Genomic DNA, 14,245 nt, shown 5'->3' with positions numbered 1-14,245 from the left:
TTACTTTCTTTTAACCTTTGTTTAATCTGGAGCATGATTCTGTTTCAACAGATGTAGATTTTTATAAAGAATACCCTGAAAGGCTTCAATCGCTTTGTGGCTGTTGTTATTGCGGTAGCCTAACTTCCTCTAATTAATCAGTAAACTATATCTGGTTTGAATAAATATGGTTGGCCCTTACAGTAACTTAATAGTCAACTGGATAAAAAGCCACTTCTTTCTGAATTTCCCTAGAGGACCATGATGTAATCAAATCCACTTTCATTCATACTGCTTAGCTAGCATTTAACGATGCTATATTAACATCAACCAACAGTCTATGCAAATAAACCAGTGCGCACAGATGAACTGGTAACTAGTTTTGTTATCAAAACTGGCAAAAGAAGGCAGGCAAAGGAAAATCAAAAAAGTACAAATGCTGAGGAGAAACTAGAAAACCACGAGGAACAAATCAGGAACATAGGAAACACAGAAGGACCAGGGAACAGGCATAGGAGCACAGAAGATGTGTGGATGAAGACAGACCAACCAACAAAAAGTGAGGGAACAACACAGGCTCAAATACAAACTAAACCAACGAGGGGGTGAGGTGCAGGTGGAGAGACACTGGGAACAGGGCAGTGCCAACAAGGCTGATTTGAGACAGGTGTGGTTGGAAAAATCAGGCTGGGGACGATCACAGGAACACAGGAGGGAAACAACACTGGGAACACAGGTGAGCACTGTAACGCTACAAAATAAAAAAAGAAATCAACAAACCTAAGAACCCAAACCATGACACAGTGACTGATTTTCACTTTCGACACCAAATAAGTGCAATCAACAACCTTACAGATAGAATATTAACAGAGCTCTTATCAGCATCGGATCAGAACCACTGCTGAGCTGTGATGGGAGTGCATCTGTGCGTGCAGCGTTCACTGTCTCCATCTCATGCGGTCGTTCTGGCTCTTAGGAGCAAGACTGAGGCAGCATTTTCCTCTTTTTTTTTTTGACTGCAAGTTTAGATCGGGGCTTACAAACACCATCTGCCCACGGCCCAGCCAACACACTCTGTATATATGAATAGTCAACGTCAATTAACTTGTTTCTCAAGTGTTCTCACTGGCGATGAGATGCTCTGAAATCACACTACCTCTCCCAGGAAGTGAGTGTGTGTGTGTGTACATCTGTGTACAGTATGCACGTGGGTAGAGGAGGTCTTAATTAAAGCTGCTTAATATGCATATGGATAGGCTTTTTTTTAGGGGTGAAAACAAATTTGTGGGGAACATATGGTGCCCCAGACATGACACACACCCACGCAATACACAGACACTTGCAGGCACACAAAACCACTTTCGATCTTCAAAGTGAGATAGACGTACACACATACTGGCACGCCCGGGCTCCTGCAGAAACTGGAGTGATGGATTCTGGCTGTTTGTGTGTACGTGTTGGAATATCATTAATCCTTTTTTTTGCCATTTGGGGAAGGTGTGTGTGCGTGCCAGTGTGTGTGTGTGTGTGTGTGTTTGTGTGTTTGTGTGTTTGTGAGAGATTATTTCAGGCAGATGGAGGGAGCCGTGGCCCCTTCTGCAGGGTCAACGGGGAGAAGTTAACCAGCACAGATTGTTGCCTCCCCTCCTCTCCTACTCTCCGTTCTCCCCCGTTCTCTCCTCCCGTCATCCCTCCAAATCAGCCTCAACGCCCACCTCCGCCCTATCATCACACCCTTTTCTTCTCCGTTGATTTCTTTATTTTTTACGTCTTGTTTAACGAAGACAAAGACGGAATAAGAGGTTGAGGAAATAGAAGTAAAAAGTGAGAAGAGAAAGGGAAATATCAACAATTTAATTAAAGTATTTTATGAGATAGCTGCCAGGTATTTTTGAATAAAGTCACTGCAAAGAGTGTTGCAGCACACAAAAGAAATCCTGCACACTTTTATTTTGACCTGTAGACACGTGCACTTTTAACCCTGTCAGACCCAGATATAGGAAAAAATTAGCAAAATTTTTTTTGACCTCAGATATTGTTGTAGGAGGCCTCTGATGTAGAAATTAAAGAGTTTTCAATTTTTTTACATTTTAAGTAAGTAAGTAAGTTTTTAGGGAAATATTGCAAATTTGCAATGCTGGGAATAGTTGGGAGCAGAATTTCTGTGTTTGTACTCACTTTGTCTGAACAGATATACAGAACATTTAAGCAGCCATGGTCTGAGTTTCCAGAGTTTGTCCTTCTTTTCCATCTCTGACACAGTCAAGTTGTTTGTAAAGTGTAATGAAGTCAACGGAGTTTGGAATCTGTTGCGGGACATCACATCAGAAACAGGGGTGTACCGTGTGTCTGTCTCCCAATACATACGGACTCCAGCCATTTGCATTAGGCCCATCTTCAGGTACATGCCAAGCATCTTCTCAATTTCCTTATTATTGGTGTTAACAGATGTTCCATTTTTTTGCAAGCTGTACTCATTTGTGTTTCTTGTCAGAGCCTCAATCATGTCTTCTGTCACAAACTTTTGGAATAGACAGGGTGGTAGACCATGTGTTGAGGGTAGAGATCTAAGTATTTCCATTAGTGTGTCCATCAGTATTATCATTTCAATACAAATGCTAATCAAAATTCCACTACATTCAAACAATACTGTCTGGCTGGCCTATTATGCTCTCTACTTATCATACTAAAAGGAACACATGCATCCCCCCAGAGCACTTACAGGTTCATGTGTTTAATTATGGTCTAAGCTAAACTAAGTAAAAATTAACACTCCAACGTTGTAGAATTGCAACATAGGCATAAGAAGCTCTAAATCAAATTTGATGAATGTTTTCCAAAATAACTAAATATGTACATGTTCTAGACATTGTAATAAACACACAAAAAAATATTTAAGGAATTTTACTTACTTTAATCCTGACAAATCCAGTCATGCAAAAAAAGGAGATGAGCTCAGCGGGAAGTTTGCAGGTAGAGTGAGTTCATGGCCAGATGACTGAACCTATAAACACGTATTCTATCCAATAGCATTGTGAGGACAAACAATAGGACCCATTAACTATGTAAATGTGGTCTTGAGGAAAAAAACAAACATTTGCAGGCATTTTTTTAGAATTGTTAAAAGTGATGTGGTAAATACAGGGTACATACAGGATTAAGTAGGTAATTCAGTCCTTGAACATATTTTTTCTGCAGACCAACCTTTAGAAAAGGGAACAAAGTATTAGAATTTCAGGTAATGAATATTTCCCACTTGTTGAATTCAATTCAATACGTTTGAAAGGAGCTCAACAAGTGGAAACATACTGTAAGTGAAGGTGAAAAGAGAGAAAGTTTTTCATTCCAAACATTGACAGCAGTTTTAGAAAGCCACATTCGGATGTCAAAGAATTAAATTCTGCTAATGGATCCTGCGTTTGGTGAAGTCACGAAATAGTGAACACGGTTTATGAGAGGAGTCCTTCAAGTAGAGATGCTGAGAGTGGAATGAGAAGTCCTGGAGCTGAAGATATAGTTAAACACTTTCTTCAACAATATCATGGATATATGGAGAGCTTACAGAAGAGTACAGTGGCCAAATGCCTGAGGGCTAAATGGTTGGAATCCATACAATTACGGTCTTAAAACATCCACAGGCCTTATCGCTCCGCTCCATATGTCTTAGCATGTGTGTGTGTGTACGTGTGTGTTTACACTCCACCTACATGTTCCAACCTGAGACGTCCAGGAAAACAGAAGGAGCTGTGCAGAGGATTAGGAATCTGGTATTCCCAAATCCCAGACACAGGATTCCTCCAGCACTTGCGCAGCAGGCAGCGTAGCCTCCTGGTGAGCCATGCTGGGGAATCCTGGAACAATACTAGTCAAGGCGATGCCTGAAGGGAAAGGGATCTTGGAGTGGAGTTTCTCTGATCCACACCCCAAAAAGATTGCTTCCAAACGTCCAGAGTGGAAAAAAATAAATTGTGTTTACAAAGGATTGCATTTCAGAAGCTGGTGTTTATAGTCGAGCCTGCTCGCTGTCACGTCGATTTAACTTCCGTGCCCACACACGCGGAAAATCATCCATCCGCCCACAAAGGTGAATATATATCTATACTGGAGCACGGAGAAACACGCCACAATTATCGCACCGTTGCCAACAAGAACTCTTCTCCTTTCCTTCTCTGCCTCCCACTTACTTCCTGATGTTTCTCCCACTGTTAGGAAAGGCCTGAAAACGGCAATAGGAGGTTTTCTCCCCCTGGACTGCTAGTGATCACAAAGACAGAGGAGTATTAAGGAGGTGATGGGCAGGGTGGATGAGCCACAGAGACTGATGCGATTACAATAACAACATACTTCCCCGACCAGTCGATATCCGCCAATACCTGGTGATGGAAAAAAACGGAAAAAACCTGGAAACTGCTTGGCCAGAGGTGGTACAGTAATGAGGTCACAACCTCATACATATTGTAAATTTGTTAGTCTGACAGTTGCGGTGAAATCTAGTTCCAGTATTCGTCGACCCTGTGTTTACTTGATTGCCCTGCAGCTTATCTGCAGCTCCTGGGGGTTAAGTTTGACAGCATCTCCTTTTTTTGTTTTTTTGGCCGTGAGAAGGTATAAGCCGAGGCCTGGATGGTGTTTTATGAGAATCATTGATCGGGACGCGCGCATTGATAAGCTGAGGCGAGGCAGCGTTGTGAATGAAGCAGGATATAGTGGTGACCCAGGGGGAATCACAACACACTCCAGCCTGATCTCTCGCAAAGCCGCTTGGAACCCGATGCTGTCCGCCCTGATAAATGTACTCTCTCCCCCTCTCTCTCGCTCGTCTCCTGCCTCTCTCGGACTCCTCTGCTCTCTCTCTCACTCTGTTTTCTGGGCCTGATGAATGCAGAGCGAATCAATAAATCTATTCCCCTGCTGGAAACCTGATAAAATTTACAAGGACAAGCTTAATAAATTACTAATGGGGTGGCCAATTAGTTTGTGTGCTCGCCTGTGCAGGAGTGTGTGTGTGTTTGTGTGTGTGCGTGTGTGTGTGTGTGTGTGTGTGTGAGTGTCTGACTTTAAATTCCTGCCTGGGTCATTTGTATGCACGTGCGAGTGTGTGTGTGTGTGTGTGTGTGTGTGTGTGTCCTCGGTCCTTTGCTAACTCCTTCATTTTTGAAAACACAACAAGGTTGGCAGTAAGCCGGCAGTGGCCACCTTCACCCAGACACTGACTCCCAGAGTACGTCCACGCTATAACCTTAGTTACTGCACACACTGTTCTGCAGCGTAGTCATCAGTCTTTCTTAATGTCACAAGTACTTTTTAATGGTATGAAATTAAGCTGTGCAGGTACAGAGTTCCTGAAAGGTCACAGTGGGAATTCATTTTCCTAATTCTTTTGTGTGATTGCTGATGATTTGAATTCCCTTTTGATCCATAGAGAAAGGCTGTGCTGTGTTATGATATTACGTAGTAGATCTGTGCTGGTTGTGACCACCGGGTTGTGGCTGTGGCAGCTGAGGCACAAGTCTGTTTCATACAGCTGGATAGATATCAAGTGCAGCCGATTGAGACAGAGAGGCTGTTCACACTTGGTATGTGGTGATCCGATCGCAAGTGGAAAGCTCTAAGTACAGGTGTGAACACCCCCGAGATGCATTGAGGATGCATGTGAGATCTGATCCAATCACCACATTCATTTAGCAGTGTGTACGCACGCGTGTCCAGAGCCACACCGAAGGACCGGCCTATATGAACGTTTTTACTGGACTTAAATATTAACATGCATCTCGAATGACCACATGTGATCAGATCTCACAATGGAGCAAACAGATACAATATTTTTTTATACAAAGAAATTAATATCTTCATGTATAACATTTGCCGAATTAACAAGAAGGCCCAAATAAGTTAAGAATTTCTTGTAGACAGCATTCCACAAAGTTTATACAAGTTCTCCTAACTCAACAACTCACAAAATTGATTGTTTTTTAAAGGGAGTCTGGGGACTTTCTTTACAGGCGTCAAAGAGGTAGCTGGTATTGGTTTCTGTTTGCTGTATTTGTAAAATCTGACATGTTTACCATCAATCTATCATCTTACTATCATCGTAAGGTTGGAAAGTTTGTTCAGTTTCTCCTCACTCAACAACTCTTAAAATCATTCAATTTGTAAGGGAGTCTGGGGCTGTTGTGGGTACTAGCTCAATGGTTAGTTGAAACAAAAGTCTGCTGTGAACATTGGCAGGTTAAGAGAGCCTAAGTTTACATTACCTTGAATCACATGAAAATCAGACGTGTAATCCATTCTGCCTGTTGTTGTGGCTTTCCAAGTCAATCCACAAATATATATTTAGTTTTATTGGTGTTGTGTAAAGTCATATCCATAAAAATATAGAGTGATTTGCCAATATGCATAGCTTACTCTACAGCCCTATTTTGGGATTCATGGTGCAGCTACCGTGGCTGTATCCATAGCATCGTAGATTCAACCAGCCATGGTAACCATCTCCACAGCCACAGCTTCAACCAGCAGAGCAGCTCCAGCTGTGCTCACAGCCAGTGGCTGTATACTGTCAGAGCTCAAAGGAGTAAGGAGCAATAAATGCATAATGTAAAGCAGGAGTGCCCAAATTTTTTCATTCGACAACCAAAACTGAAACTCAACGGTGGGCCACGAGCCAAAACCAACACCTATTGTGTTGTATTTTGAATAATGCAAAATGGTCCCAGGAGCCCAAATTCCCTTAATTGACTGACTTCCTGCACAAAATGTCACGGTGCCTGCCGCACTCAGATTATGGAAAACTGTAATTAGGGACCAGACGTATTTAAAGAGCATTTTTACCTCACAAAAAAAACAAAAAACAGCCTAAACTGCTTTTTAAAAACTTTTTTGTTTTCACCTGGAACATCTGGGAGGCCAAACTGAACCTTATGGTGGGTCAACTTTGTAAAGTGTCACCATCATTTTAAATGTCAGCATAGCCGATCACACAGACACACATTGTCATCAATCTGCATCTGTATATTTTTTCGGGTGCCTTCATAATCATAAAATAGTGATTTGATTGATGCCTCAGCGCAGGAATTACTGTTCGCCTCGTTAACTGTTAGTAGCGATTAAATTGCTGTTTCATGCTCGTTTAGCTGAGAACAGAAAAAGAAAAATATATGATTAACAACAACTTCCATAATTCAGCGGGTGATCACAGAGAGCAGAAGGAGGGAAACACAGAGGTTTGAACAGCTGAGACTCAGCACAAGAGATTAACCAGCCCTTTTTTGGGAGTTCCAGATAAAATTAGGATATTTCCAAAAATGACAAAAAAACACTGGTATCTCGTTATCACATGACGTAGCCATCTCAGTGTGGACGTGATCTTAGTCCCATGGCACCTACACCCTGACCCCTGGGTGACTCCTGGACGGGCGTCTCGTTGCACACATGCACACGACCTCTTCCATCCTCTCAACAGATGTAAATCCACACCCTCGTCCAGAGAAATGCAGGCCATGTTGGATCTTGTGAGGGAGAGAGAAAGAGTGAGAGACACCAGCTCTTTCTGTGTCTCTCCTCCATTACCCGCCGCAACATCAATGAATCTTTTGAGGATCGCTATCTTCAAAAGGCAACCCAGCTTTCCTCCCTCAGACAAGACTGTAATTATTCTACATTTGCATGATAAGTGTGTCTGCCTGTGTACGCATTTATGTATGTATGTATGTATGAGTGCTTAAACGCACATTAGCCGCAGTCGGGCACGGGTTCTCGTCTTTTATCTCGCTGTAAAAGACGGGAAGAGGCCTTTTTAATGTGGAGTCTGGATCGCTGTCTCTTGCTCTTCATCTGAGTGTTCATCATTAGCCACCGTCAGCCGGAGAGCTTTGAAGTGGAGTCAGGGGCTCTCTCGCGATGTGGAATAGTTATGACACCCGGGCTCTGTTTTCGTGTGTTTGCGCGTGCGTCAGCTCGCATTTGTGTATTTTCTCATCAGGCGGGGCCCTCCTCTTTTTTGTTTTTTTACACTTATATGTGAAATCCAGCAGGCGTGTTGCACTGAAAAAAGCCTCTCCATCATTTAACTTGCATGTACATTAGCTGTGATGCTGCACGCGATAATAAGAGAGGAGTTGTTTTTTTAAAAAGGGCAAGATATGTTTGCTTTTTTTCTCAAGACGGGAATGTTCTAATAACTCCCCATGCTTCACTGACTCTGGTGATGGGCAGATGCAGCGATATTAATGGTAGGAAACTCAAACGGGGTAACGAGTGTGGTGAGATGTCCTGTACGTACAGTATATATATAATATGCATAGCTTCATGCACAGATAAACATATACGGAGTCAAGCAGACAGAGAAACGTTTTTAGATGTGTACGATCTCCCAAGGCCTCATTAGCTTCCGAATATGTGTGCACGCAGTGAGGCATGGCTGCATACATAGTGTATGGGCACACAGCAGCCCGTATAGTCAACACTTGACTGGCCTGAAAGCTCATCTCAGTGGGCAGTCAGGTGTAGCCGTGCCTCGTTTAGCTTATTAATTATGGATTATGTTTATTCAGACTGAGTCTACGTTGCTTTTTCTGTCTCGTCCGCTTTCTTAAATATAGACGCAGTGTTGTCAGCACACGCTGTGAGACTCCGCTATGTCCTCTGCTGAGTGCTGGAAACCAAAGACATGGCAATAAAAGATAACAAAACAGAACAGAACATTTTTGGCCGGATACCCGTCCCCACCGTGATGGTGCAGCAGTAAAAATCTGATGCGAGTGCGGTCCTGTTCCTGAGGTTTTTATTGCTGCTGGTTCCCGGTCAGGCCTCCTCCTGCTTTTCCGAAAGGAGGTGATTAATCTTGTGGTTGGGAGAAGCAGAGTTAATCACTTGAAGAAATTATGCAATGGTATTGACGTTGATGTGTGAAAACCTGGCAACCCCATGAAATCCACGCAGAACATGGTGTATGATTTGAGCAGATTATCGACAGCTGAAGGCCGTTTACTGTGAATTAGTGATAGAGGAGACGTTAAGGCATTTAGCCTCATATGGTTTAAATATTGATAAAATAAAGACAAGGATGTGTCCTTGGGTTAAGATGCTGTAATTCAACTGGTTTTCAAATTCAATCTTTTCCATCTGGGATGTCTTTAGAAACAAATCCAAAAGTGGATTCCATGACTATCAGTGGAATGTGTATTGATCCCAGACAGTTTTTGAAACAGACAGGAATGTATCTCATCTCACTGATAGATTTGTTTATGAAAGCCTTATCTAAAGCAGCTACAAACTTACATTTTTTTGTGTTGATTCTGGCGGCCCCTGTGGACAAAAGCAGTATGAGCACCACCATCTCCTGTAATGGAGATCTTGATCTGGCTAGTGTTTGCATTTGTTTTAGAGGCTAGTGAAAGAAAAGACGTAACAAACTTTTACTGCTGTTTTCACGTCCGCCAAGGAGGTTATGTTTTCACTCATGTCTGTTTGTTGGTTTGTCAGCAGGGTTTCACAAAAACTACTGAAGGGATTTCCATGAAACTTGGATGGAGGATGGGCCACCATCAGCTTTTGTTGTGATACGAATAAAGGGGTGGATCTTGGAATTTTCTCTCGCTTTCTTTAATTTTATGAGGTTGGATGCTTTCAGACATTTTCGTCATTATTTCTCAGGGAATACTGTATGGATCTTGAGGAGAGAAAAGTTGGCGCGTCTCTCTGATGCAGATCCTGTATCTGGTGAGCTTAAAGGTAGGGAAAGCGATTTAGGAGAAAGATGGTTGTCGAGTCTCATTCCCAGGTCATCAAATATAGACTATTTTGGTTATAATTTTGGGCTGAGTACTCATCAACAGACAATGATGAAACAAAGTAAATGTGACAACTTGAGTAACCTGCACACACCTTGGTTACATGTAATCTACCAGCTGATACATTACATTGTAGTGATTTTGGTGAGACTGTCTAAGTTACCAACATTCCCAAGTGAAGTTAGCATTCGTGGGGAATCTGACCCAAACACAGGCATTAGAAATAATCATGTAGTAATAGTTGATCTTCTCGCTGATGGTATTGTTTGCTTATGTAGGTCACACAGAGGTGTCAGTATTAAATTGAGACTGTTTAATAACTTGTCACCTAGCTGTGATATCATGGGCTGGAGGCGTGATAGTTAATCAAACACTCTTTTCATTTTCAAAAGTCTAATTATTCATTTCTGATGACACAGGTGAGGGAGAGGTGGGAGGTTCCAGAGGGATTATAAATAAATACTCTAATAGATTGATGTTATTTTCTCATTTCAAGTAAGAAAAGTTTTTAAACAATTACATAATACAGAACAGAGGTGTTGAACAATGTGCCTTTAAAATAGCTCTTGATTTCAGAACAAATAAATATAAAGTGTACATTTCACATCTTTAACAGTCTCAACCACCTTTCTAATAAACAATCTCAACACATCTTAACAACTGAACAGTCTTTCTTTCTTTATTGTTTCTCACTCCCCCACTTTCTCTTGTTTAGTGGGAGAATTGAGCACTAATGTTTATTGTCTGTGCCCTTACTTCAGTTTTGAGTGGGTATGTTTGCTCAAAAGACTTGGGATTTGTCTCATAGTGGCGCTTCACATTGCCACCTTTAACAACCATGATGTAATCTAGCATCATTTAGCGCCTTTTTTTTTTTTTTAGTTACTTTTCAAAATAGTTGCCAACACAGTCAGTTTAACTCTGAAACACATATATCATAGAAAATAAAAATGCTCAAACTAATCTTCACCATGACTTTAAAGGGGTATCATTTGGGATTGCATCTCCATAAAGTTACATACACAAGGCCGAGAAATCTTGACCTTTAGTCTCAGATATGGCTCAAACTCCAAAAACACTCATTTTCAGCCCAGTATATAGCAGAAATTACATTTTTATTGCACAAATCTGCAAAGCATGTTGATGTCCAATGCCAAGGTCAAGTTCCAATTCAGGAAGTAGTGTGGCGTTTAAATAGCAAGGAGGATAGTCAGGGTTTCAAGGTCTGGTTGTGCTGGTGCATAGCCTATTGCACATTTTATTTAAACTGTAACCATGATCTTTCCCTTACCACAACCTAAGTGTTTTGGTCGCCTGAACTTAACCGTAGCTTATCGCCATAACCACAATCTGTCCCCTGTTCCTTACTACACTGTGGTTTACACACAGATTATATTGTGGAATAGAAGTATTGTCATTGAGCATATTTCAGGGTTTTCAAGAATAATTCAACATCAGGGTTCTTGCGTGGCATTAGGTTGACATTTCCTGTAACTAAACCAGTGTCATCTTTCAACTGAAACCTTCCCACCTGGTAAATTCCCACTCTAAACTGTCAATTTCCAACCCAGCTCCTCTGTGTAAAGTTTTGCAAGCTTCGAGCTCAAGCCGAGATAATCCCTGGTGATATTTTCAGGAGTTATTTTCTTAGAGACAAAGCTCTTTCTCAGCTACAGATGATATTATACAACTGTTTTTCACAGGCTGAGCAGTACTTACCATGACAAAGACATTCATGTGTCAGTGGAGTAACTCTTTAAAGATATAATATGTAGCATTTCTGCATTGAAATGTACTGTATTCAATTTTTTCTCGAGTTGTGGACTTATTATCCCTTTTTTTCCAATAATGATCAAACCCAGATAAATCCTAATTCTATTCAAAGTAAAGATGCGTTTCATTTCATTTCTCAGAGAGTGAGGAAGAAAATCAGTGAATGTGCCTCCATGTACTGAATTCAACTTTAAAGCAACACCATGTAGAAATCCATATTTTGTGCGATTTGGCGCCCCCCACAGTCTCTGAGTGCAACACAGCAGTGGTAAATACAAATCCCAGGTCTGTAACAATTTGTCAGATGTAATGTAGCGTTATGTGCTAACTACAAACAAGACTTGGCATGTCAGCCCTTATCATGTAGATAAGATCTTTTTTTTTGTTTTTTTCTGTGACCACCCCAAGATTTTCAGTAGCTCTGCCTGGTTCCCCGTATAAAAAAAAAATTCTGGTGGCGACCCTGTCCAAAGCTGCTGTGATAGCGATGTCAACACCAACAGGAAACTCCTCAGGTCAAAGAGAATTGAGGCAGAGCAGCCGGAGGGCATCAGAGGGAAGAGCAGAAAACATTTCTCCATAAGATATTATCCAGTTTCACCAAAATCAGTGATAGTTGGTGCTGTGTGTGATGTACTGCTGTATAGCCCACCCCCTCACTGAAGTTACATAGTGTTGAAGCAAGCGATAGTGGAGTGTTACATCAAAATGATATCAAAGCTGATTTTTAAGGTAAAATCGTTCCATAATGCTGCTTATAACATGAGCTCTTCCATGAAGAGGTTAGGGTTAAGATAAAGATTATTTAAAGAAAGCTTAGTTTCCAAAGCATTATGTGTATAAACTGATCACTGTACGGTACGCATGGGGAGTCGGAGGCTGATGTTACATAAGTGAGCTGTCAGCAGTTAGCAATAGGAATGATGTGAGAGTGAGCAAAGGTGAACGCATGGAGGGTAAGACATTACGTCAGATCAATAGTAAAGATCCCTACAGTCTATATTAAACCGGCCTGCCCACCACCACCATCACCTCATAACGACTGACAGCCTTAATAACTGTCCTAATAACAGGAGAACAGATTAATAAAGCATACCCTAAATGATTACCTCCATCATTAATCCATCCCATGGCTATTTAAAGCTGCATGTATTAACTATTTGGACAGGAGGTTTCATGTGTTAATGGCCAGATTGAACACACTGAGCGGTGGAAGTGCATTAAAGGAACATATGATTTGATGAATGCCATTCACAGGAATAGAAACAAATTACGCAGGCAGAACAACGCAGTTCACCTGGAAAAAAAGAGAAAAATAAAGAAAAAGAACACAGAGCGAGTTGAGGCGAGAAATGAAATATTTGCACTCGAACCTGTGTAATCCCCTCGCAGCGGATTGGAGATGAAGCCTGGCCTCTCATTAGCTGTATTTGGACCAGATTGCACCGGGTCCACACTGATTCATTTGGGAAATCCATCTATATATTGCGTACAGCCTCTTTATGGCTGTGCTCGAGGCTCAGCCTGTTAGAGTGTGGATGATGACAGAGCTGATTCAGACTTGATAAATAATAGAGTGTTACTGGAGGTATCACCTGATGAATATTGCATTCCCATTCCTGTTGCCTGCCCGCCTGCCTGTCTGTCTGTCTGTCTGTCTAAGAGACTACCTGGCCTAATGCCAGCTTTTTGTGGTATCCAGTGGAAATATCCAGTTCAGCTACATGTCGACAGCTGGCAGGGTTGGAGGCGCTCTGCATTCGAAAAAACACCCACAGTGTGTCAGGCAGCAAATGCGAGACAATTACTTCTCGTCTGCGGCACTGAAACTTGTTCCAAAAAAATGTAACGTCCCGCCCATCTGACACGCACCGCGGGTGGATTTTGTGCCAGCTGGAGTGCAGAGAGTTGAAAAAGGGGGGGACAGCTTCGAAGACAGAGAATAAATTATCACCTTCAACAGATTATTACCGGGGAAGGTGTTTGGGAGTGTGGAACCGTGTTCTGAGGAGCATGTGTGGGCTTGCACCTTTATATTTCTATCTGACTCACAATCAGGCTGGCTTTACAAGCATTTTATATCGTCTTATTTTGTCGGTTCATCAGCGATGTTGTAGGAGTTGTTAATGTACACAAGAAAAAGTTTATGCACATAACACCTGCTGAGAGTTACTTCAACCGAGGAAGAGTGTAAAATAAGAAAAAAACTAAATTCCCAACAAATATTGACCAAAATTTAGAGCCCAAATAAAACAGCAGTTACTCCTCATATCACTAAAACACCATTTCAAAGCGGTTTTATTGATTTTTGATGGTTTTCGAAATGGGAAATTCTTTGTGTGTTTGTTTCACATCATGTTGAGTGTAGCGTGTCACCATCTGTCAAATGCATTTTCGGGATAACAGCATGTTCTTGGCAACACGCAGTGACAAGATATATCATAAGATGATGCATCTTCTTATGTTGCCAAAGCAATCGTGGATATCAGTAAGAGTCAATACTAATGGACCCCAGAAAAAGCAATTTACTTCGTTCTCCTGCTGATATTTACTTTAACGGAGCAAAATGAGCCAGTGTAGACAAATGGAGGAATCCAACAAATATTTTGACAAATGCGTGTTTATGCAGTACTCAGAAGTGGTGGAAAATGAAGCATCAACAGTCCAAAACTATTTGATTTAATTTGATTTTTTGACTATTTTCA

This window comes from Pagrus major, chromosome 3 (assembly GCF_040436345.1).
Source record: "Pagrus major chromosome 3, Pma_NU_1.0".
NCBI classification, from domain to species: domain Eukaryota; kingdom Metazoa; phylum Chordata; class Actinopteri; order Spariformes; family Sparidae; genus Pagrus; species Pagrus major.
The sequence above is the reverse complement of the archived record's forward strand: the minus strand, read 5'-3'. Positions refer to the sequence as shown.